Raw genomic sequence first — 27,221 nt, 5'->3', positions numbered from 1 at the left:
ACCTATGTAATTGTATGTAATGTTGGGCATAGTAGGCAATGTTGAGGAAGTTAATTTGTGTGAGATATTATTTATTTATTTATTTTAAACTTTATTGCACAATATAACAAATAAAGCACAAATGGCGGACTTAATGCCTAAAGGCATTCTCTACCAGTCAACCATCAGGCTAAACAGAAACAGTAATAGGTGCAGGCATTGAACAAAAAAAGCAGAATAGGTAACTTAAAACAAAAAAAAATTAGATAGATAGATAGATAAACTGTTTATTTGTTTGCCACAATACACACAAAATATTCAAATACAGAAATGACATAGGTACACAGAACAATCCAGAAAAAAAATAAAAATTACAACAACAAATAAGTCACACAGATTTTTACATAATAGAGAAAAAGGAAAAAAATACATAAAAATACTGTTTTATACAAATAAAAATCCTGTGTGCGTCGCAGCAAAACAAAAAGGTTCTGGCTCGGTATTGCGCTTCACCCATTAGGAAAAGCAATATTTATAGTAATTTAATAGCTACTAGCCTAGTCGGTACTGTCAGCAGTGATCCTGCTTACGACGCAGGAGGTCCAGGGTTCGAATCCTGGTACGGGCATTAATTTGTGTGTTTAATTGTTTATCACTGTGACGTTTACACAATAAAAGTGTTTTAGCGAACTACCTGCGAGTCGACATTCCGTTGTCAACTGTCATAGCGAGCAGACAGGTCGCAAAGCACACGACTATGGATGGTATAGAAAGGATCGCAATCTCTTATGGCAGAATTGTTGTAAAAGTGACCGCGTTAAGCTTTAAATAATAGTTCCTAATCTCTCCGGCGCTAGTTAGGCTCTGGGACATGAGTATAACATGAACCATATAAGGCAACAAATAACCCGACCAAATTACGTAGGTTGTTTTTGGTAGTATTTCGGTGTATGGTGGCGCCGCCTAATTACTATTTTTTGATGGACACTTTTCATACATAGAGATTTGGCTCCTTTATACAGTCTCCATGCACACGCACACAACTGAAAAACTGAGTTTTATTTACAACCTTGTAATACAAGAGAGCCTAGACGTCACAATCACAAAACTTACTGTGGGACTAGATCGACCTGTGTCAAAATGGATGATGGCACATGTTGAATTTTATTACAAAATCTAGTAACATAGATAGTAAGTGAGCAATTTATAACAATAATCTACATTATTTATTATTTTAATATCTACATATTAAAATAATATATGGAAATAATACAAAAATACAGGACTTGAAACTCAAAATTTTAGTATTTTTTTAACTTCCAAAAAGGAAAAAAGTAAGAGGGTACCCTTACTTTTTATATAACAGTGTAACATACAACTATATACATAAACGCAATATTTCACTCACAAAAACGCAATTTTCTTGTTTTGTCCATATATTCAAAATGGGCTCTCAGTGAGTTCACGTCACGTATATCGTTTTGTTAGGAGCGTTTCGCGAGTGAAGTACGACTGTCGGACTTTGACTATAATTTCTGACTTTTATATTGCTTTGATGCAATGGGTCCCATATAGACATTTGATCCTAAAAATAAACCTGAACGATTGATACCATTTATAAAAAATTGTCATCTAGCCTATTGACGTTTAAATTTTTTTTATTTATAATATTAACTTACAGCCGAGTTCGATAACAACAAATGCGAGTGCCCAAAGTCCTGCTATTACTCATATGAGCTGATTGAGACTGGCACATACCAGATGTCTTCAACAGTGGAGCCTATTGACAGTTTTTAGTAAGTACACTTGTATGTATCCGGAACATCCGGAAGATTGCGGGTCACTTCTGGATAAGATTAACTCTGGACAGGGACAAGTGGCGTACTGGAAGAGAGGCCTATGCTCAGCAGTGGGCGATAAAAGGGCTGATATGATGATGATGATGACACTTGTATATCTGTAGGTACTTATAATATTGGAGTACGTAGTGGCAATTATCACTAGGGTACACTTGGGTCATACACCTTTTAGAAAATGGTCTGGTACGTAACTATATATCCCGTTTAACATACCTAATTGGACATTTAAACCATCGCGCGTTGAACACATATTAAATAACATTTATAATCGGGTATATCGCGAATTTATTTTGTTACCTTTATTTATCGACGTTTCGACACTGTTTGCAGGTCGTGGTCGCGGCTAACTGACGTCCTCTTTCACACAATCCATCCATAGTTTTTTTGGGTTTACCATTTGCTCTCCGTCCATCAACATTCATCCCTAACATTCTTCACTTGATTATAACAACACTTTTTTTCCTTGAACACAGCCATGGCCTAAACCTGAGAGGCGTCACCGTGGTACGCGTATTTCTCAAAAGCCATCAGATCACCACGTCCTACCGCAAGCCCATCTACATATTCTTTAATCTCTTCTGTAAGTACCTGAACTTGCTAAGGCTGCCTTTCAACAGGTGGAGATTGAGGAGCAATAGCATCGACCAATAGCAATGGTTATAATTTACCAATTGTTACCACAATTGTAAACAATTGATACCAATAAATATTTTTATTTTCATTTTCGTTTTCTTTTTCTTTTTCTTTTTCTTTTTCTTTTTCTTTTTCTTTTTCTTTTTCTTTTTCATTTTCATTTTATAATCCACATCTCTTCTCCGCTCCGCTCGATTACAACTAATGCTATTGTTTGTAATCCAGGCCTTAACCTCCGCTAACTCAAATCACAATAATTACAGTACTAAGTCGTCACGCTCTACCCAAAAAAAAAGAACTACGAAGACATTTTAGTGCAACCGATCTGAATTTGGTTAAAAAGCGAGTGAAGTTAAATTGTAATCAAATAGCGGTTGACAAATTAAAAGCCGCAACGCAGGCCGCAACGTTATCATCAGAGTGACGTCATAATTTTTCATTGGAATTGGTCTCTAGTATGAATTAATAAACTCTCTAGGTTACAATATTTTTTAAAACCTTATTTGAAATAACTTTTTCATACATTTCAGCTCAACTAGGTGGCGTCTTCAACGTATTCTTCGGCTGCAGCATCCTCAGCATACTGGAACTGCTGCAACTGGCGTGGTACGCCAATAAGCCGAGAACAGCGCAGAACGGAACAAGAAAGAAGAAGAAGTTCTTCAGTATCTGCTGTCAGGGAAGGGTCAGAGGGGTGGGGAAAAGAAAGGTTAAGAAGGTAAGATTTTTGAAGAAATGTAATAAAGTGTTTTTTACTCATTATGTAGAATAAAGTGCTCTGTTAAAAGCTTGGTATTTTAAAAATGGATTTCAAAAACTGCAAGCGGGCTTGTGTGGTTTTTAGGGTTCCGTACCCAAAGAATGATAACGAGACCCTATTACTAAGACTCCGCTGTCTGTCTGTCTGCCTGTCTGTCTGTCCGTCTGTCAACAGGCTGTATCTCATGAACCGTGATAGCTAGGCAGTTGAAATTTTCAGATGATGTATTTCTGTTGCCGCTATAACAACTTCAGCGACAAGAACAACTATAGGCCCATTTCGCTTGCGACCATAGTAGCCAAAGTGTTTGACAGTGTGCTTAATTCTCAGATTGACAAATATCTAAAGTTACACGACAACCAATTTGGCTTTAGATCGGGTTTGTCGACCGAAAGTGCAATTCTGAGTCTTAAGCATACTGTCAAATACTACACAGACCGACAGACAAATGTATACGCATGCTACCTTGATCTATCGAAGGCATTCGATATGGTTAATTATGACATCCTTTGGCAAAAACTGAATGACATTAACATGCCACCAGATTTAAATAAAGTTCTGAAGTACTGGTATCAAAACCAATCGAATGTCGTTAGATGGGCGGGAGCATTTTCGGATGCATACAGGTTGAAGTGCGGAGTAAGGCAGGGAGGATTGACTTCGCCTAAGCTCTTCAACCTGTATGTAAATGCACTGATAGAGGAACTCAGCAGCACCCGCATCGGGTACCATATTGATGGAGTATGCGTAAACAATATCAGCTACGCCGACGATATGGTGCTGCTGAGTGCCTCTCCCTGTGGGCTCACTAAGCTGATAGGTGTCTGTGAGCGGTACGCTAGTAGTCACGGTTTAAAATATAATGTCAGAAAGAGCGAATGTATGGTCTTTAAGGTTAGAAACAAATGCCCATCCGATATCCCACCTATCAAATTAAGCGGCGAGGTACTCGCTGTAGTGTCACAATTTAAATATCTCGGGCATATCGTGACATCTGACCTTAAAGACGATACGGACATTGAACGAGAGCGAAGAGCATTGTCTATTAGAGCTAATATGATCGCCCGTAGGTTCGCTAAATGCTCTAATCAAGTCAAGGTCACTCTTTTCAGGGCTTACTGCACTTCCCTATATACTAGCGGCCTATGGGCGAACTACACAGTGGCACGGTACAATTCTCTTCGTGTACAGTTCAATAACGCTTTCAGGGTGCTGATGGGGCTGCCGCGATACTGCAGTGCATCAGGGATGTTTGCCGAGGCGCGGGTGGACTGTTTCCACACGACTATGCGCAAGCGATGTACATCCCTGGTGCGCCGGATCCGCGCTAGTACCAACAGCATTCTGAAAATGATATCTGACCGTTTAGACTGTGCATATCTCAACCGCTGTTGTAGTATACACCTGAACCGGGATGTACAATACCTACACTGACACCTGAAAACTTGTAAGAAGTATGAAGTGACATTTTATCAAATTTTAAAATTTTAATTTTAATTTAATTCTAATTAATGATAATACCTATTATACATTTTTAAATTTTAATTTTTAAACATATTTTAGTGACATTGATATTAATTTTATTGAATTTTGTTTTTATTGTATTTTGTTTGATTTAATTTCACTTCTTTTCAATTTTTTATTAATTAATTTATTATTAATTTTATTGACATTCGTTATATAGTGTATAATACTAACCATATATTTAAGCTTTATGTGTACTAACAACAATGATCTCAGTTGGTCTATGAATAAAATAAAATTAAATTAAATTAAAAAATAACAACAAATACTAAAAACAGAATTATAATTACTTTCAGAATTCGCAGTCGGGTAACAGTTTTTTGTGCAGGTTACTTTTTTAATTTAACAGACATATCGAGCTTAAAAATGATGTGTAGAATATTCGTGTACATTGCCTATTTACCAAATGGCAAGCGTAAAAAAATCCATAAATCGTTTTCCAGTACAAAATCGTTTTATTTTGTATGAACTAGTACATAAGGGTTTTTTAAATCGTTGCATAAAGTAAACTCGAAATTTTAAAGGTTTTCTTTGGCAACAGTTTGAGGCTCAATATATTTACCTAAATAAAAATCCAATCCAACATGTAAGAGTCATTTGCCTGCGATTGAACAGTGTGATTTTGAAAATAATTTTTGTATACAATTGTATGGTGAAAATTGAGGGTGCCTAAATACTTTTGAGCGTTTAAGTTTGAATTTGCATCCAGTAACATAAAACACGTATTTCCTCCACATTTTGTGGACTAGAATAGATAAATAGAAGTATCTCGCTCAACACTTTGTCGCGCGCACACAGCGTGAAACCTAGGTACCGTGCCGTGCCTAGAACTGATGGACATGACATGTTTTTATTATATATTTTTTATTCCATTTTAAATCATACATCGAACTGAACAGAAAAGCGCCGTGAAACCCTATCGGGTTAGGAACCATGCCAAGGGTCTAGAACTAACAAATACGGCAAATAAAATAATAATATTTCACGTTCAGGTTCAAACGAAGATTATAATTGTTAGAAGATATTTAGAGCTACCGTGGTTAAGTCCAATCCACTAGAATAGACTAAAATAGATATTTAGTAGTATCTCGCTCAACACTTTAGCGTCCTATAACTGATAGACGCGGCAAATCAGCGATGGAATATGGTATAGACGAAGCTCTCAGTATATTTTTTACTTTAAAAACGGTCCATATGACTGACACATATCACTGAAATTTATTCGTGTTCCATAAATACACGGTGGCTAAAAAATAAGTGCATTCCCGTTGCCAGGTAAGTGCATTTCGTGGTTGGTTGTCATAGTAAAAGTTGCTTAGTATGATCCCAAAACCTCCCTGGCAACGGGAATACACTTATTTTTTAGCCACCGTGTATGACCGCAGCTTTAAACATTACTACACAATTTCCCGCTCTTAAAAAAAGTTACGATTGGTCAATATTTTACTTACTTACTTACTGCTGTGGCGCGACGACCCGAAGTGGATCTTGGCCTCCGACACCAAAGACCGCCATGCTACTCTGTCCAAAGCCGTTTCTGTCCAGTCGACGGCGCCGAGTTCGCTGAGGTCTTTCTGCACTTCGTCAATATCGTCGTGTTGGTCAATATTTTGATTGGTTGAAATAAATTCTAGGGTTAAGTACGAATATATGTCAAACCTCTTGCGCGTCATTGCAATATTTGAAACTGTAAACTTGCGTGCTATACAGTTTAAACGGAACCCTATTACTAAGACTCCACTATCCATCTGTCCGTCTATCTGTCTGTCACCAGGCTGTATCTCATGAACCGTGATAGCTAAACAATTGAAATTTTCTCAGATTAAGTATTTTGGTTGCCGCTATAACAACAAATAATAAAAAGTACGGAACCCTCGGTGGGCGAGTCCGATTCGCACTTGTCCGGTTTTTAAGCTCTAGTTAGACTATTTTTTTTATGAAATAGGAGGCAAACGAGCAGACGGATCACCCGATGGTAAGCGATTACCGCCGCCCATGGACATCCGCAACACCAGAGGGGTTGTAAATGCGTTGCCGGCCTTTAAGATGGGAGTACGCTCTTTTCTTGAAGGTTTGAACTATAATACCTACTTGGTTATTCTAGTTCGTTGATACAGATATGGTGTGTGGGCAGTCTGTAAAAGAGTGTCTGATTGTGAATCTTCGTACATCTGTGAATACACTCTGTCGAGAGGCGCCACAAATTGAAACTGTCTGTGAAAGCATCGATCTACTCCACTAGATCTCGCATCGTAATACAATTACGTCGATTCAAACACTCGTATGCTAGCTGACTATTTACATCATTCGCAGCATGTGTTATCACATTCACCGCTGTGCTACGGTCGTAGCGCTACGTTGGAGCCGATAACATGGGTTTTATTTGCATGCAAGTAAAAAATGAATTGCCTTGTCGAGGCAAAACGATAATCGATCATCCTAATAGGATCTGGAAAAAAAATCCTAGTTAGTGCAGTGAGACCTTTACTAAGCGTTTTAAAAAAAAAATTATTCAACAAATTACACAGTATGACAGTTAAAACCAATTTATATAAAAGTGTGTACAATTATGTAATCAATAATATAACAGATAGAGATTATGATTCTGAATAAGTAAGATGTGTGAAGTGCTTAAGTTTACCCTCCAAAGGAAACTTTACTCACTTTTGACGACTAAACGACGACTGGTCTGGCCTAGTGGATGGCCTGGCGATGGTCCTGGGTTCAAATCCCGATAAGGTCATTTATTTGTCTGATGAGCACAGATATTTGTTCCTTAGTCGTGGGAGTTTTCTATGTATTTGTATAATATATATATCGTTGTCTAAGTTTTTTTTATTTAGTCGTATGGCAGTTTTTTACAAAATAGGCAATTACAATTTACATAGATACAATTTTACAGTTTTATCGCGAAATGATAAAACGGGTCCAAAAGAATACAAATCTAAAAAAATTTATAGGTCAACATTTAAGCAGTTGAGCCACGCTGCTGCATCGGGTGTGAGTTGCAGCAGGTCTTCTCTAGCTCCAGTGTATGAGTGCAGAGGGCAGCGTTCAATTATATGTTGTATGGTTTGGATGTCCTCGCCGCACTCACACAAGGCTGAATCCTTCCATCTTCGTTGTCTAAGTACCCACAACACAAGCCTTCTTGAGCTTACTGTGGAACTTAATCAATCAGTGTAAGAATGTCGTATAACATGTATTTATTTTAATATTAATAGGTATGCTCTGTCTAGCCGTTAGAAAAGATCTGTGGTAAGCAAACACCGCTCTATCCATTACCACTTTATTTGAACGCGAGTGTAATGAGTCTCCACGCATTCAATGTAATGCAACAAATAAAATCCTGGTTACAGTGGCGTAGCTAGGCGTCGACCACGGCCTCACGGCCTCGCGCCCCAAGGGGGGCCTCGCGCCTTCGGGCAGTGAAAGAAAAGGGCCTCGCAGATGCGATTTCGCCCACGGCTAACTTAGTTTACCCTACGCCACTGCCTGGTTACGCTGGGAATTCAATAAGTGTAATTTAAGGTTTATTCTGGCAATAACGAACATGGATCTTCTTCCTCGGGTTATCCCGGAATTTTGCCACGACTCATGGGAGCCTGGGGTCCGCTTTGACAACTATCATGAATGTACATGAAAGGATGTAGAGGTAAAAGCTTTGCAAATAGAGAATCAGATTAGGAACCGTAAATCCATCCAACTGTAGTCGAAAAGCTCCTAACTATGGTTCAAAATTAAGATAAGATAAGATAAGATAAGATAATATTTATTTCATTTAAAAATATCCAAAATTATAACAATCATAAAACACTTAAATAGTACGTAAATATTGTATATATACTAATATGATAATTAACTCGAATATCTTCGCTCAGGAGTGACTATTATTTAAAAAAAAACACTGGGAAATGCTTAATTACATCATGAGATGACTGTGTGGACTGTGGACCATAATTGTATTAGGTACTGGACTATAGATAGTTGGGTTTTACGGTAAATATCTTGATTTGTGTTCCGTATCTGTCTCAGTTTGTAAAAGCTTTAACTCGTCGGAGGGGGCGTGATTTTGTCATCATACAAAATCACGCCCCCTGGCAGTCACATACGTGCGTGTCTGGCAGTGAATGAGCTTTTCTTTCTTGTAAATGTACGGTTTACAAATTCTCATACATATTAAAAAAAACAGTCTAAAGTTACCATATTTTTATCTTAATCCGCGTGAAACTACCTACTCTTACAAAAATAATCCAAGCTTTTATAGTTTTGTCCCAAATCCCCCGCTCGCGAGCAACACAGTTTAAAAGTTTGTCTGCATGTGCAACTCACTGCACCGCATGCATTCTGGGCCTTATAGTGGGAAATAAGATATCAGAATATACTGAGACAACGTTAGAGAAGGGTTAAATATAGGCTTTACATATAAATTGTATTGGGATAACTTCGAAAACGGAGTAATTTTAAAAATAACAATTACCTTCATAGGTACTTATCTATCAGCTTATTTTTATTGAAAAAAAAACATTTTCATTTTTTTAAATAGTCACTACTAAGTATATACTTATGTATATAGGATTTAATTTTTAACTGAAATTCATATCTTATACTAGAGGCCAGAATCGAACCGGCGTCTTTACCTTACTTGGCTAACGCCTTGACCTCTATGCCACCAGGCTGTGGCGGTACCCGTCCCAAATTCTCGGTACCTCATGTGCAATCTTTACAAGGCTGGGGGCCTAGCTGCTTACAGAAAAGTATGTTTAGGTTAGGTTACAACTGCAACCCCCACAGAAAATAGTTGTTTGGTTTAGGTTAGGTTAGAATTGAATCCACAGAAAAAAACTGTTTCTAGAAATGTATTACGTTTAGATTATTAGAATTGCAACCCCCACCGAAATAAACTGCTTCCACCACGGCGCGACCGATTTTATCACATTGCCCGCTAGAAGTAGGAAAGTATTCATACTGCCCGGTCCAAGTGATAAATTCAAGCTATCTCAAAACCTTAATTTATTAAATGGACCACGGGCCGTCGGGCATTATTAATATGGACCGGCCAAAGTAATAAATTTATAACTTTACCCGACTCTCTTAGGCATTATTCATAATGACCAGTCATTATTTATACTGCCCGGTTAATCAAGTTGCCCGTAACATATATAAACGCAATTTCACCGACATAATCGCATTTTCCTTCGGCTTCTATTACATGGTGACGTCACGATGTTTCGCCATTTTGTTAGGAGCGTTTCGTCAGTAAAGTGCGGGTGCCAGGCTTTGACCATCATTTGTGACTTTTGTATTGCTTTAAGGGGTCCCATACAGACATTTGATCCTCAAAACAAACCTGATCGGCTGATACCATTAATAAAATATTGTAAACTAGCCTATTGTCGGACAGTGTCAATGTGAACAAAACAACACAACTTACGGAAAAAATATTTTTTTCGTGTGAAAAATATTATAAAAGGCTCACAACACGACGCGCCGTGATTATTATTCCGTCCAGATCCTTATTTATGTCTAAACTGCACTTTTCTGAACTTCTGGGCTCGCCTGCAGTCCATATATTACGCGGCTTTAACTTCGTGTAAGTCTGATTTATTTTGTAAAACTGTTTGCGTATAAAGATGTCGAAACTTTAGACACACAAGACGCAAGATACAATATTTTATCACACCAATACTTAGGTCGTGAGAACTGGATAGGTATATTTAACTACATACTGTTCTACCTTAGGGATGGCCAGGGGGCGCCTTAGCCTTCAGTAACAAGTGCATATACTTGGAAAATTTATGTGGCCGAATGGCACAGGCACCTGCCGGGATAGCAGAGGACTGGTTCGATTCCAGCCTGGGGTACTGGAGGCCTTGGTTACTTTTTCTTAGTATATGACATTTATTTGAGTTTATTATTTCAGTTTGTATCTATTTAAATATGTAAACTCGTTTAAAAAAATAAAATTAATTTATGTCGGACTACTCATATTGGTATTTATACCACAAATGGGGAATTTCCGAATTATAAGACAGATACGTATACTCCGTACAGGGATACAACCTTAAATCAATTTCCATCGAAACTAAACCGATTAAAGCAATTTGGCGGGAACCAATTAAATTCCGCACCAAAAACTATTTCCATTGATCAAAGAAATGCAAGTTTTGTAATTAGTTGAATCCTGCTGTAGCGGGAGGCGGTGCAAGTCACAGCCGGAGCGGCAAGCGTCAGCAACGAGCTACAGGCGTCAGCGACGAGCGGCGGCCATAACACGGTTTGTCACAATGATGCGATCCGTATCCGAGACGGCGAAGAAAAACTCGACACCAAAAATTATATCCATTGACTACAGAAATCCAAGTTCTGTAATAAGTTGAATACTGCTGACGTGGAAGGCTGCAAATCATAAGTGGAGCGGTTATGATAGCGACAATCGTCAGTGAACGCTGGCCGTAAATGGGTGCGTATGTTTGGAGCGCTCTCGCTCATAAGTCCCAACTATGGTCATTAAAACATGCGCCAGTTATTGGTAGGTACCCAAAATACAAGCTTTTTACTCATTTGCAGAAATTTAAACGTACTCGTTATGTGCGGTGTAAGCGGTGTTAGCTTCACGATAAAAGGAAATGACCCTATTACTAAAACTCCGCTGTCCGTCTGTCTGTCTGTCACTAGGCTGTATCTCATGAACCGTGATAGCTAGACAGTTGAAATTTGTTGAAACAAATACTAAAAAGTACGGAAGTCCGACTCGCACTTGGCCGGTTTTTATGATATAGGAGGCAAACGAGCTAAAAAATACCAGATGGGCTTAGTTATTGCGCAAACGTACATTACGCATAACGTTTACCAAGCAACTGTCCTAATCGACATCCTTCGGAAAAAAATCTGACTAGAATGAAATAGATGAGATACAAAAACGAAACTTGGCGTTAAAGGCGGATTTGTTTTTTTCTGTCAACGTATGTCTTGACGCTATACGCCTGTCGCTTATACATTACGCCGCGCCAAACTATTCGAGAGTCATCTACCGCGACGAAGTTGGCGACAGATTGAATTTGTAATGTGTTTCAGTATCCGATAAAACTTGCCTGATAACGAGTTTCAGGAGTTCAGCAAGTATATACCTTGTTCGTTTGAAAAAAGGTGTAAAACTCTGCTGGTAACTAATTAAAGTTCAGTGGCAATTAAAGATTTTCATTTTCAAAAAAGGCCAGACTATAATAAGGTTAGATGGGATAAGAGAAACACCAGGGTAAAAGACACTTGTAGCACTTGTAGGGAATTCTTAATATCGCCACTATACTTACTCAACCTCGTATCTACAACACTGATGACAAAAACACCCGTATTCCGAATGTAAGAAAAGCGACATTTACATCAAATGATTTATTTATTTATTTAATTGCAGATATGAGGTTGAGTAAGTATAGCGACGATATATTATTTATCTTGCCCCGAGCAAAATAAACCATGTTTCAAACACCTGACCTCATACCTATTATTTTATGATATACACGGTGTCTAAAGAATAAGTGCATTCCCGTTGCCAGGGAGGTTTTGGGATTATACTGAGCAACTTTTACTATGGGACCAACCCCGAAATCTCGAAAAAAATTTGCCTGTTTCATACATTTTGGCTGGTACATTTTCTATGGGAGGGTAATTTTTTTTTTGCGATTTCGTGGTTAGTCCCATAGTAAAACTTGCTCAGTATAATCCCAAAACCTCCCTGGCAACGGGAATGCACTTATTTTTTAATCACATGTATATAAGACAATCGAGCATACGAATCGCCTGATGATGATGGCGCAATTACGATCGTCCACGAACTATGAATATGGAAAACAAACATACTCGTACGTACATAACCTCCTCCTCGTCCTGTCACGGTCGCCATGTGATACGGGAAGTTGGTAGAACAATTAAGCAACGTGAATGCTGAATAAAGACTAACTATTTATTGAATAAACCGGTTATTTTATAGTATTACAAAATACTTAGGTTGCAATATTACTTAGGTATATACTTAAGAACTAACGTCTCACAATCGAACAAGATTTTTCTCTCTCCCATCCTTAGTCTCCCATTAAAAAATCCTAAACAAATGCCAAATAAACACATTACAACTTACATTTTCACACTCGAACCCCAGGGTGCGTAGCCAACATGCTAATGCAACTGTCACTGTCGTACTAATGTGGAAGAGTGATAGAGAGACACAAAGCGTTACGTAGTCGTAGCGCAAGCGATTGTCACCTTCTAGGCATCCAGGAATCCCCATTGCGGGCCGCCAAAATTATCTCGCCATAAATAAGCTCCAGGGCGGAAACGACCTTTTTGCCCATTGTTCTCTTGTGCTCTGAATGGAAAATGTTCGCATGATACATGGCCGCCATTTTGTTTTGTTTATGGTAAGACGGAAAAAATAGCTTACAGTGACATTTACATGATATAAAATTAGGTAGAAAAAAATGCGTTTTACATCGAAAACATTTAAATAAAAAACCGGCCAACTGCGATTCGGACTCGCGCACCGAGGGTTCCGTACTTTTTAGTATTTGTTGTTATAGCGGCAACAGAAATACATAATCTGTAATAATTTCAACTGTCTAGCTTGAACTGTCTAGCTACATCCTGGGATACAGCCTGGTGACAGACAGACGGACAGACGGACAGCGGAGTCTTAGTAATATCGTTTACCGTTTTTACCCGTTGAGTACGGAACCCTTATAAATAAGGCGGGTCGTTTCTTGATTTTTTTTGACCAGCGAGATGCCCATGCGATGGTTGAGAACACGCACTATGGAATCGGCCACGTGCAGATGCGTACGCACCACCGCTGACCCACTGCCAATGTGACAGTTACGAAGGAAGTGGCGCCCTCATTTATATTCCACTATTTTTTGTCACAGTGTAACTTGTGTCGATGTTTGCGGCAGTTCGAGTCAACTAAAACTTCCTCTATGGAAAGGAAAAGGTGTAAATGGAAAGATAGTAAATACATTATTTTGTTCAAATCTGTTATTCAAATAAATACCTACTGGGAAACATTAGATAAATGGGATAAATACACTGTGCGATAAGGGAGATATAGAAAGATATAAATAAATCTGTTCTGCGCGAGCTCCAGGTCCAAGACTGGCGAGAAACTGCACAGGACCGGGATCAGTGGCGAACTGTCGTGTTGGAGGCCAAGACACACTGGGTCGCTGCGCCAGAGGAGTAAGTAAGTATAAATAAATCTGATGCGCTGATTCACTGCTGATTGCAGTTTGCTTAGCATAGGAGATAGACTACCCGTCTTATTCTAACCGTATAAATCACAGAGGGACGGGTAATCTCTCGCGCGGGCAAGATAGTGTCGCGACGCTCCTGTGCTGAGCTTACAATCTCGTGACTTCTAATCTCAGAGCAAAACCACAGCAAAACGTATTTCTTATACCTATAACTAGGTAGGTAACTAGTTTTACTTTTTGCTGTCCCATTTCGATATAAAACACTTTCTTCATACGAAGAAAACGGAGTTTCAAGCTTTTTCGTCGTATCTTTTTTGTGGCCACACATTTTTAGGGTTCCGCACCCAAAGGGTAAAAACGGGACCCTATTACTAAGGCTCCGCTGTCCGTCTGTCCGTCTGTCCATCTATCCGTCTGTGGCGTCTGTCCGTCTGTACGTCTGTCCGTCTGTCCGTCTGTCTGTCACCAGGCTGTATCTCATGAACCGTGATAGCTAGACAGTTGTAATTAACACAGATGATGTATTTCTGTTGCCGCTATAACAACAAATACTAAAAAGTACGGAACCCTCGGTGCGCGAGTCCGACTCGCACTTTGCCGGGTTTTTTTTCAACGCGATGCGCCTCTTTCAATCATTTGATCTGAGAATTATTTATACGATAATCAGTGGCAACATTCTTTTCAATCCAATTCTAATACTTATAACTGTTTCAAAATACCCAGTGTAAGTGGGGGCTCCAATTTTTAAATAGTCTTTCGGATCATTAGCCCAAGTTATATTAAGGAAAAATATGTTGTGAAATGTTCGCACATGTCGTGAATAAAACAAGACGGGGTGACATATGAAACGTGATCAGAACTGACAAGTTTTGGTATAAAGAGACTGAATAAAGTTGCTGTCAAAGTGATTCCGACATTATTATACAATAAATATGCTATAAAACTCTGGACTTCATATTATTATGAAAGTAGATAGGTACATAACATTTTTTTTGGTCATATTTTTGTTATTTTTACTCATAATCCCGATTTTTTCCGATCCTAATGGGATAAAAAAGTGTCACAAGATTTTTATTTCCATACAAAATATAAATTTAAACAAGGTTTTTGGTACCTCAGTTGGTAGAGCGGTGGACCGTTGTTATAAAATTGAGTTCAAGTGAATTTTCAATCTTTTTCATCTTAGAAATTTAAATCTAACATCACATTTCTAAAAGCGTAGTAAATACACAACTAGGAAACAAATTCAAATCTTTATATCAGTTTATAATGTCGATATATAATTTCTCAATCTTACGATCAAGATTGTATCAGGAGAATATCCCGCGGGATATCCCCAAAGGGTAATAAAAATAATCCCATCGGAAGGGTGTGTAGGATTTTTTCGTTAGTAATAACGCCGTGTACGGACGCGCGTAGTAAATTAATTAGTGAGAGAGGGGGTGGTTAGGCTGTAGTCGTCCTCAGGCGGAGCCGTAGCAGTGGATAAATACATTAATTTTACCCATACTTAGCTTAACGATAACAAAACTGACAGCCATTACATTCCGTACTAATTCAAAAGTACTCAAAACTACTTATAGGGACCGTGCGCGTTGGAGGGTGCCATCTTGTGGCCTGAATCGGAACCATAAACATGTACATCACATGTAAGTACATTGACACTTCACGCCAAAGCAAGTGCTGCCATCTTGTGGGCTACTTTGGAAGCATAAACTACACATTTACGCCTCGCGCCAAAAATCTGACGTCTCCTGTGCTGCCCCCTACAGTTTATGCACGCTCCCTATTGTCTTAGAGAGGTATCTACAGAGCAAAGATAGATATAACTCCGTAATAGATGGATACAGTCTAAGGAAAAAACGTGCCTCGAAAATCACGAAAATTTGATTCTCGATCAGAGGGCGCTACTAGCTTTGGCCTACTGTCGTATAGATGGCGTTGACGGTTTCGTTTGTTATTTAACAATTTTAACGCATATCAGTGAAAGAACATGGGTCAAAATCATAAAAATAATTAATGCAAATAAAAAAACTCATTTATCCATATTTAAATACATTAAATCGTATTTTTATAAATCTTCATTTTTAGTTTTAAAGTGTGTCGATAGGTGGCAGTGATTTTACTGTGGTTACAAAATTTACTATGACAGTACCGCTCTAGTATAAGTTACTCTATGCTACAGAGAGAGAGAAAAAGAGAGAAGAGGACGATAAAATCAGGGTAAAAACGTTACACGATACGACTTCTTGTCAATGCGTCGAGAAACCTACGATGTGCATCATAGTATCGTACGGCATGAAGTATCGTGTAATTACGTTTTGATCTTCGATGATAAATTAAAATGACTCAATGAATACCATTAAAGGTTACATTCGGATGTTGTCGCAGGCGATATTACCGTTATAGCTACTCCTTGATAAATTTAATCGCTGTCTTTTTGCCTCGTTGCTGTCACGATTAAAACGTTCAATCCATCACTTATTTAATCGATAAAATTGACAGTGACATCGCTCCCATTAGTAATGCCACGGCAATAATGACGCTACTGCAGCTGCGATCTCAATTCGAATGTAACTTATAGGATCTACCGATCGTCGGGAAAAACTGGTGAGTTTTGTTGTTAGTACAAAATTTTCAAGATAACCCTATATTATACTATTTATACTGTTTTACAAAGCTTTGCGAAGAAAGAAAAATAAGCATGCATTAAAAAATAAAATTTTCCACTCCTCTGCCCCATTGGCTCCATCCTGCTCCTCGGAAGGGGTGGCTCGTTAGGCCGCGACAAAAAAGGGCCAAGCCTGAGATAAGAATTATTGGCGCGACGGAGTATCGCGCCGTGGCTAATCTCGCCACGGAAATTGATTAAGACTTTCTTTTGTTCAAGATTTTGTAAAACGTTTTTAATATTTATGGGTTTTTAGAAAAAAAGTGTACAATATTAAATATTATTATATTAAAACGGGTCACACTCAGTCGAAGATTGCTCGACATGTTTCGCTTCATAACGAGGAGCTTCGACGGGAGCACGTTATTAAAATTGTTTATAAAAAGTGTACCATTTACTTTTTCGAAAAATTAATCCGTTAAGCTCCAACTAATCGTCCTAACTACTAAAAGGTTAACTGGAAGAGATCCCTCAAAGGGATAAGTTCGCCTTTGTACATCTTATTATTTGTACCATGTAATTTTTAATATGTATATTTGTACAATAAAGAGTTTACTACTACTACTACTACTACTAACATCAGCAAATTCGCCTCGACCAATCATACATTCAATCATATATTACCCGACGATGGCTGTTGCTGCGACAGAACCGAATACAACATCGTATGTTCCAACAATTCCTTTACTTACGGCAACCCCTGTGGGAGACGTCATTACCAAGCTTAAATGGAGTTAGGCGGGACATGTTGCCAGGCAGAGTGATGGCAGGTGGACCAAAATGTTGACGGATTGTTGGCCGCTTTCGAATGAAAGAAGCGCCTGGCGTCCGTTGGCTCGTTGGGTGGATGGCGTTCGAAAAATCGCGGGGCACTTTTGGATGAGACTAGCCCAGGACCGGGATAAGTGGCGTACACGAAGGGCGGCCTATGCTCAGCAGTGGACGACTGAAGGGTAAAATGATGATGATGATGATGGCAACCCCTGTCAGTTAGATGTAAAAGGACAAAAAAAATTAAACGTGGAGAATTTAAAATCCTCGTAGCTTATCAAGACGAATGTGTACAAGAAAAATCAGAAATCAGTAAGGCGCACTTCCACCATTCCTCTAACCCGGATTAACCGATTAAACCTGGAGTTACCATGGTACAATTTGACACTAGGTTAACCTAACCGCTTAACCCCGGGTTAGTAGAATGGTCAAGTGGGCCTAAGACAAACAAAACGAAACATTAATCATCCAAAATTTACGCGTATAGTCATCCCTACTCATATTTAATCACATTACCGACATAATATTGTATTCGGTTACCGCGATAGTTACTGATGAAATAAAACTATGATAACGCAAAAAAAAGGCTGCAAAAGGTTCGAAACGTCGGGATGTATTATAAATTCAATATACGCGATATAATCCGTTTTTATAGTTTTATTTAAGGCGCTTCGCGCAGTTTTTAGCCAAAAACTGTTACTTTTTAGAGCTTATAACTTCTAAATGAGTCAACCAAAAATTATGAAAAAAATATATATGCATCTTCACTCTATGGACAACAATCGCAACATTTGACTTTTTTCCTGAAATTTATAGTTTCACCGAAAAAAAAATTACACGACAGGCCGTTTTGCGGCTAACTTTGCTTATAACTTCTAAACGGCTTAATCGATTAAAATTATTTTTAAACTAACAAAAATGTTTTAACAGGTTCTACAAATGCAACATAGCTTTTCTTAATCAAAAAATATTTTCTTAAGAAATCGCACGTTTTTCCACATTTCATGCGTATGCAGCCTGAAAATGGCGTGGCCGGCAGTCGTGTGCCAGCTTTGAGACGAGGAGGCTGTGTCGCTCGTCGCTCCGTGCCTTCCTTGCACTATGTTCGCTTATGCACAAGCAAAGTGCTATAATATCGGAGTTATTGTGGCCAAAGAATAAATAACTGCAGAGCGCTGATTTGGTTGCGACGCGCATTAGCGAGCGCAACACGGTATTTTGCGGTCTATTACAATGAATGTAATGATAATATCCGTATATATTATACTGTATACGTATGTTTGAGAAAACTTCATTTGAAATAAATAAATAAAGGTTTTCTTCTGGATTTCAGTAATTATTTCATTGGGTCAACTTGGTGTATTATGTCTTCTAAATGGGTAAACAAAAAATTATGAAAAAAATATATATGAATCTTCATTTATTGTTCAACAATTATAAAATTAAACTTATTTCCTGATATTTATAGATTTACCGTAATAAAAATAATAAAACAGGCCATTTTGCGGCTAACTTTGGTTATTTTTACTAAACGGCTAAATCAATTAAAATTATTTTTAAACTAACAATAATGTTTTAATAGCTGACGGTCTTTCCACCGCGATACAACCGGCCGACGATTTGTTTTATTAACAATATCATCTAAACTACCATCTGACAAAGTATGAAATGGGATGCGATGACTGAAAAGATTTTTTTACATGTTCATGTGACCAGTTGACGGTCCACCGAGATACAACCGGCTGACCATTTTTTTAATTCACAATAGCATCTAAACTATCATCTGACACAGTATCAAGCGGGAGGCGATAACAAATTTTTTTTGCGTGTTTCGGTGGCTGCCATTCCTCAACCCATCAACGGAGCGGCAGCTGACGTCCACAGGGGTTCATCATACATAGCCGTTAACCACTAAAAAAATAAATGACTGCAAAGCGCTGATTTGGTTGTGGCGCGCTTGTAATAAAAACCGGCCAAGTGCGAGTCGGAGTCGCGTTTCGCGGGTTTCGTACATTACTCAAATTAAACAATTTATTTTTTATGTGAAACGTGCGTGAAATGTCTTTAATAAACCCGTAGGGGTTGGATCAAAAACTAAATAATTAAGTCCGACTCACGCTTGACTGCTCATTTCTAATAAGTTTTCCTGTGATCTATAGGTAAAGATCTATTTTGTGTATTTTTTTCAAAATTTTATACCCAGTAGTTTCGGAGATAAAGGGGGGAATGCTCATTTTTTGCCTATTTTCGTAAATAACTTCTAAACAATTTAAAAGTGCTTGTTGCTAGGCCTATTTGAATAAAGAATATATTAAATTGAATTGAATTGACTGTTTATCCTAAAATTATAAAAAATATACATTTGAGATTCTCACAATGAGCTCTTTCATTTGATATGTAACACGATATAGTTTGAAAAACTTTTTTTTTTAATTTTCTCTTTTACCCCCCAAAAGTGGCCCCCGTGTTAAAATTAATTTGTTTACGTTACATGTCCGTCTTTGGGTCACAAACTTACATATATACACCAAATTTCAACTTAATTGGTTCAGTCGTTTCCGAGAAAATAGGCTGTGACAGACGGACAGACAGACGCACGAGTGATCCTATAAGGGTTCCGTTTTTTCCTTTTGAGGTACGGAACCCTAATAATGATGGTATTCCCACGTAATGATTGAGAAAACTTCGAACTTCGAAAAATAACACATTTGTAGTAGTATATGAAGCTAGTAGGTACTTTAATTTTATAAGTTAACTATTAATGGCATTATTTATATTTATTTATTACGGATAAAAAAAACGGTATAAAATAAACGTACTGTACGCCTCAATTCTTCATCTTAATCCGTCGATTTGACTTAGGTATTTATTTGTAAGAAACAGATAAAACACAAATTAACTAATTGAGGCTTGTAAAGTATAATGCATAAGGGAATATATTTTTATTATAATTTACGACCTCCACTACACGCATGATCTACTCATACTCAAACAACAAAATATCTGCAAAAGATACACAAATACGAGGTATAGCGCCAAATGCCGCGCGCCTCTGGGCTGTAGGTTATTCTTTGAACCTCGTTCCGCCGCAGTCGCCGCACCGAGACGAAATTCACGTACGATCGCAGTGAGCGGGGTGCGGGTACAGAGACGCTGAGACGCTCAAGGCCAAATCAGCGAGAATCGTCTTAACATTACCGACAATAATCTGTCGATAGATAAAACGTGGTTAGTTTAAACTGAAATTTACGAGTAGTTTAAATTGTAATTTAACATTTAAACGAGCCCGTCTTGTAAGTTATGCCTGTGTGCCCGTCGAGGCAAGCTAGTTTCAAGTAAGTAGGCGCTACGGAAGTCCTCGGTCAGTACTTGCTTTGCTCGGTCGAGGATCCAAGAGCCACGTTGAGACGAATATGAAGCCCTAATTGTGCTCTTTAATTACTAGGTAAGTAAAGTACCTCGGACGTCGCAGAGGACGTCAGAGGAGTAAAGTAACGTCGGAGTTAATTTAAAAACTTAATTATACGCGATTAAGTCCCGTTCTGCTAAATAATAATGAGTTAAAATCATGAAAGTTTGAACCAGTGTTAAGTTAACCATTCTCCTACTTACTTAATCAATTTGATTAATCTTTTAGGCTATTGGGATTTTTTTTCTATTGCGCGAAGATTATCCAATTATGTAGTTGGTGCAGTGGACGTTAATGATATACAGTACCGGTCAAAAGTTTAAGTTCACCCCTTGTTTTCGGTACAAATAAGTACTTGTGTGCGATAATATTTCGCAGGTCGGATGTCGAAATTTGTTTCCAACTGATCCGTTATTGTTTCCAGAGATGTTTTTGATTAGTCAGACACAATTTACGTACATTTCTAAACAGCTCATTCCCTAAAATATTTTAGGGTTTCTAAGTATAAGGTTTCTAAGTTCTAGATATTAAAGTTAAAAATAAATTTCTAAAATGGAGGTTTACATTTACACTCTAAACCAACGAATTGTTTCGTGAATATCTGAATGGTGATTACAGGCAGAACTTGGATAATACTCAAACGATGGAAATGGAGTTATCTTGTCGAGATAATAACGTTGCAACTTGGAATCCTGCCACAGATCATCTCTCCCTAGATTGCAGACTAACTTTAGTAAATGTAGAACTCATTTAAGGCCGTTCCATCGGTTTGCCGTTATCACATTTCGCAAAAAAGAACGGGAAAGAACATGCGCGCCAAGTGTCAATTATGATCGAATTTTGTCGATTTTTATTTATTTTAAAAACGTTGCCTTACAATATCGAAATTCGAAAGCGCTAAAATTACTAATTAAGTTTTTTTTAAACAAGTTTGAGAACAAATACAATTATTATTATTAAATATTTTGATTTGTGTTTTTTTAAGTAGTCACACTACTATATATAAATTAAAAAAACTGTAATAGATGTCATATATTAAAGAAAAAGTGACGAAGCCCTCCAGTGGTGAAGGCCGGATTCGAACCGGCGTCTTTAGCTATCGCGGCTATCGCCATTAACCCCTAGGCCACCCCTAGGCCACCGCCACACTTCGTCACTTTTTCTTTAATACATACATACATACATACATATAATCACGCCTATTTCCCGGAGGGGTAGGCAGAGACCACGGATTTCCACTTGCTGCGATCCTGACATACCTCTTTCGCTTCCTTCACTTTCATAACATTCCTCATACACGCTCGCCGGTTTAGGGTGCTCTTGACCTGGCCTTTCTTCAGGATTTCCCCGATCTGATCAGAGAAAGTCCGCCGAGGTCTGCCCCTTCCAACTCCCGTTTCTACCTCTCCCTTATACACTCTCTTTGTTAGCCTTCTTTCACTCATTCTTTCCACGTGTCCAAACCATCTCAACATACCTTTCTCAATTTTTGTCACTACATCTTCGTTCAGTCCACACTTTTCCCTTATCACACTGTTCCTAATTCTATCTTGTAATCTCACACCACACACACTTCTCAACGCTCTCATTTCCACTGCATTCACTTGGCTCTGATGCCTTTTCTTTAATATATGACATCTATTACAGTTTTTAATTAATATATAGTAGTGTGACTACTTTAAAAAACACAAATCAAAATATTTAATAAAATAATTGTATTTGTTCTCAAACTTGCTCATAGATGGCAGCACCAGTCTCTCTCGCTACAACGTAAATCCGTAAGGAGTTCGTTTAGGAGGTGCAAGCGCGCACTGCTTGCCCTTAGAGCTGGTCAAAGACGCCTAGTCTTACTAAGATGGCATATAGTCGAGAAATTCGGACGGGCACCGCGGGTGACCTAGGGGTTCATGGCGTTAGCCGCGATAGCGGTTCGAATCCGGCCTTCACCACTGGAGGGCTTCGTCACTTTTTCTTTAATATATGACATCTATTACACTTTTTAAGTTTTTTTTGTTTATAGTGTCACATAATAAATGACCGAGTAAAGTTGGATTAAAAGTCCTAGTTAGAGATTACTTTGGGAATTAATTGTATCGAGCAAAGTGTCATAAATCGTGCGGAAGCTTATAAATTAAAGATAATATAATCAAGAACTACATATATTTTTTCCACGTCTACGAATATCAACGTCTCTTAGAAAAATATGATCATATAAGGAGATTTTTCGCCTTCTGGCTCAGGGAACCGCCTTAAGTTGCGAACGCGACTTTTTATTTGTATAAAAACTTAAAATATTCCTAATGCAGTTGCTTAAGTAACTAAAGCACCAATAGCAGCCTTCCACATATTTTGTATTTGGAGCGCTGAGCAATGAACCACGAGCGTAGCCATGAATCTAGTATAACTGGATCGGTCATGAGGGGTGGGGGGAAATTACCGAATGGGATAGTCTTATGTATAGTAGGAGTAGCAGAGAAAGCGCTGTTATTGTTTGTCCTTGTCACAGTCTCACATTTGTTTTTATTCCCCACCGTCAATTTAGTATGGTTTATGGTGGGCTACAAATCTTCTCGACCAATCATATTGTCGCATTGCGTATGTTTTGTCCCTCACGGGCGCACGCGTATAGCTGATCTATGTAATGCTAGGTCTATGAGCGTAGCGGACCTCCAAACCCCCCTCTCCCCCCCGGCTCAAGGGTTACGGCCGGGGACTTTTGATATGTTCACCTCCTAACTAGTCCAAACAAAGTTATGGAGTCAACAATTGTGTTCGAAGCATTTCTATACCTTCTTATTGCTTGGCCTATAAATGCTTCATCCATTGCAAAGATCTGCGTAAACTCGTTGAAACTGCTACCGGAATGTAAAGAGGCAAAAGGATATAAAATAAAGAGGAATTCGGAATATTTTATGGAATACGTGCGCAGCCCCTTTAATGCCCTTACTTGTTACACTCCAGTTCATAAATAAATATACATCTCTTCACCTTACTCCATTGCAATAAGTTCAAAAAATGTATACATATTTATGAACTCGAATGTACGTAATTGCGAAACAATATAAATGTTACGTTGGTCTGTTGCGAAAAATAGAGACAATAAAATCGCTAAGGGCCGGTAGTCGGGTTGCAGTCCGTCTGTCTCGGCCCTAAAAAGTTTGACAATTGGGCACAAAAACGCACTTCTGACACCATGTAGTACAGGACAGGACAGGAACCGGAATAAAACAGCTGATGAGTGATGTAGGTACGACTGGTTGATTAATAATTATCATGCATAATGACGACCGGTCTGGCCTAGTGGGTAGTGACCCTGCCTGTGAAGCCGATGGTCCTGGGTTCGAATCCCGGTAAGGGCATTTATTTGTGTGATGAGCACAGATATTTGTTCCTGAGTCTTGGGTGTTTTCTATGTATTTATGTATTTGTATGTAGTTTAATTTAGTGTTTAAGATTGACGAAGCCTGTAGCTGATTTCTGGTTGTAAGCACTTGACGAAGCCTGCGTTGCTGATCATGAACTATGTGTTGTATATAATAAACTTAAAAATACATATTTAAATAAATTATATTTGTATATTATATATATCGTTGTCTAAGTACCCACAACACAAGCCTTCTTGAGCCACAGTAAGCTCAATAGACTTAGACTTAGTCAATCTGTGTAAGAATGTCCTATATTTATTTATTTATTATTTATTTATTTATTATTTATTTAATAACGAGTTGCCCACATAATTAACTATAGAGTTTTGAATGATTCACGGTTAGTTTCACTAGACTTATATTGACCGGGATATAGACCGTGATTACCTTTTGTATTATTTATGAGCTCCCGTTACATGATGCATGTAACTGCATCGAAATATCGGGAGCTCATAAACAATACAAAAGGTAATCACGGTCTATATCCCGGTCAATATAAGTCTAGTGCCCACATAATGTTTATAATTATCCCCATACGTGTGGAAGATTTACCAGGAACATAGGGACCGTGCGTTGGTCTGCCAACTTGTGACCTGAATCAGAAACATAAACATGTAAGTATGTGCCAAAGCAAGTGCTGCCATCTGGGTCTCTATACTCTCTGTTGTTTCTCATAAAGTTTTAAGTCATGTATTGTTTGTCCGAATTTTCGTAAATCATAATTTGGTTTTACTCAGAAACGCGTAACTTTTCAGGATTGCCAGAAAACAAACCTAACCTAACCTATCTACAGGTAACCTCACGATCCTGTAATGTTAACGGTTTCAGAATTATGACTAATGAAAATCTAACAATCATTACATTATGACTTTCAATAATTATGTCCAACAACGGGATGTCCTGCCATCTACCGTTCTCGTACTATTTCTTGTGCATAAAGTTTTGCCATCTTGTGGGCTACATCGGAAGCATAAACTTCACATTTACGCCTCGCGTCAAAAATCTGACGGCTCCTGCGCTGCCCCCTATAGTTCATGTACGCACTCTAGACGGTTAAAGTAAGACACTACGAAATTTGTCCACTCAACATGCTCATGAAATGTCAAAGCAAGTATCAAACGACAATTTTTAGTACCTATTTTAAACTAGTTCGCTTAGCACAAAGGCATAACACAGAACACGTCACGTATTTATAGTATACATTTATTATTATTTATTATTTTATTTATTTACAAGAACGGTTTACACCAATTACACTTGCAATTTACGTAATATTAACACACTTATACAAAAGTAACAGTGCAGAAATTATTCATCATTCACTCGTTCATATTCTCACAGTAAGCGAGGCACCTGGACGCTAGCTTAGACCAGGAATCAGTAAATAAATCTACTTGTAGATCGTTACTCAGAAACCCGTTCAACGAGCTGATCATATCGCACAAGGGTGAGTGGCGGCGAGCCGCGGTAGCACGCGGGCCTGCGCTGTTTGAAAGCTGCAGGTAGGGGCGCCGGCGTGATCTGTTCGACGGAACAATGATGCGGTTGAGGATGTTGTGCAGTTCCATGCTGTTAATTAAGTTTCGGAGCACCTTGCAGGACGTAATCAACCGTGTATTGCTCCTACGCACCTCGAGCGAATTGAAGCCCAACACGCCGAGCAAAAACTGTATTGGGTACATGTAGGGGTAATAGCCATATACTTTTTTATATAGAAAACGTAGAAACGCTTTCTGTACTTTTTCCAGCATCAGTTTGTACTTAGCCTCACTCGGGCTCCAAACGCAAGCACTAGTTTCTAATTTGCTCCTAACCAGGGCCATATATACTAGCTTTATGACGGCCGGATTGTGAAAGTCCTTCATGTTTCTGGTCACAAAACCGAGTCTACGATAGGACTCCTTAGCGAGGCTGTAAATATGGTCGCGAAAAGTCAGCTTGCGATCAAAATTCACTCCAAGGTCTTTGACCGTAACCACCCGTTTTAGGGGGTGACCCTCGATCGTGTAGTTGTGGCTGATGGGACATTGGCGACGCGTGAACGTCATCACTTGGCACTTATCCTTATTGAAATGAAGTTTGTTCGCTATGCTCCAACTGTTTATCCGGTCTAGGTCATCTTGCAGTGTTTCACAGTCACATTCCCCCTCATTTATATACACGGATATGTACGGATATTATCATTACATTCGTAATAAATAGACCGCGAAACACCACGCAAACACGTGTTGCGCTCGCTAATGCGCGTCACAACCAAATCAGCGCTCAATTTTTCGTATGAATTTTTCTAGTAATGCCGTTTTGTGATCATAATAATTTCGCTATGATTTGTTTTACATAACAAAAGAGGAAACATTCCGAATGTTACAGTCACACCTATGGATGGTATAGAAAGGATCGCAATCTCTTATGGCAGAATTGTTGTAAAAGTGACCGCGTTAAGCTTTAAATAATAGTTCCTAATCTCTCCGGTGGCGCTAGTTAGGCTCTGGGACATGAGTATAACATGAACCATATAAGGCAACAAATAACCCGACCAAATTACGTAGGTTGTTTTTGGTAGTATTTCGGTGTATGGTGGCGCCGCCTAATTACTGTTTTTTGATGGACACTTTTCATACATAGAGATTTGGCTCCTTTATACAGTCTCCATGGTCACACCTATAGTGTATTCGGGTATTTTACATGTGAAGTGGAACTTCTCTCGACGACCATATAATAAAGTAGATCCCTTTTTTTTGTTAAAGGCCATTTGCATAGCAAAATGAAGAAGAGCTTTATTTGCAAGCCATGCAAAATAAAACCGGCAACTTGTAAACACGCGCCAACTTTCCTCAAATATGCTCCAACTTTCGTCAAAGCCAATTTAGCCAATGAGGTGACAAGTTTTATTTGAAGTGCTCCGCATTAGGTTTGCTTCGTCTTGAGATTTTCCTCCTTTAGAAACA

Source organism: Cydia strobilella, chromosome 5 (assembly GCF_947568885.1).
Source record: "Cydia strobilella chromosome 5, ilCydStro3.1, whole genome shotgun sequence".
Taxonomy (NCBI): domain Eukaryota; kingdom Metazoa; phylum Arthropoda; class Insecta; order Lepidoptera; family Tortricidae; genus Cydia; species Cydia strobilella.
This window is presented reverse-complemented; position numbering follows the sequence as displayed.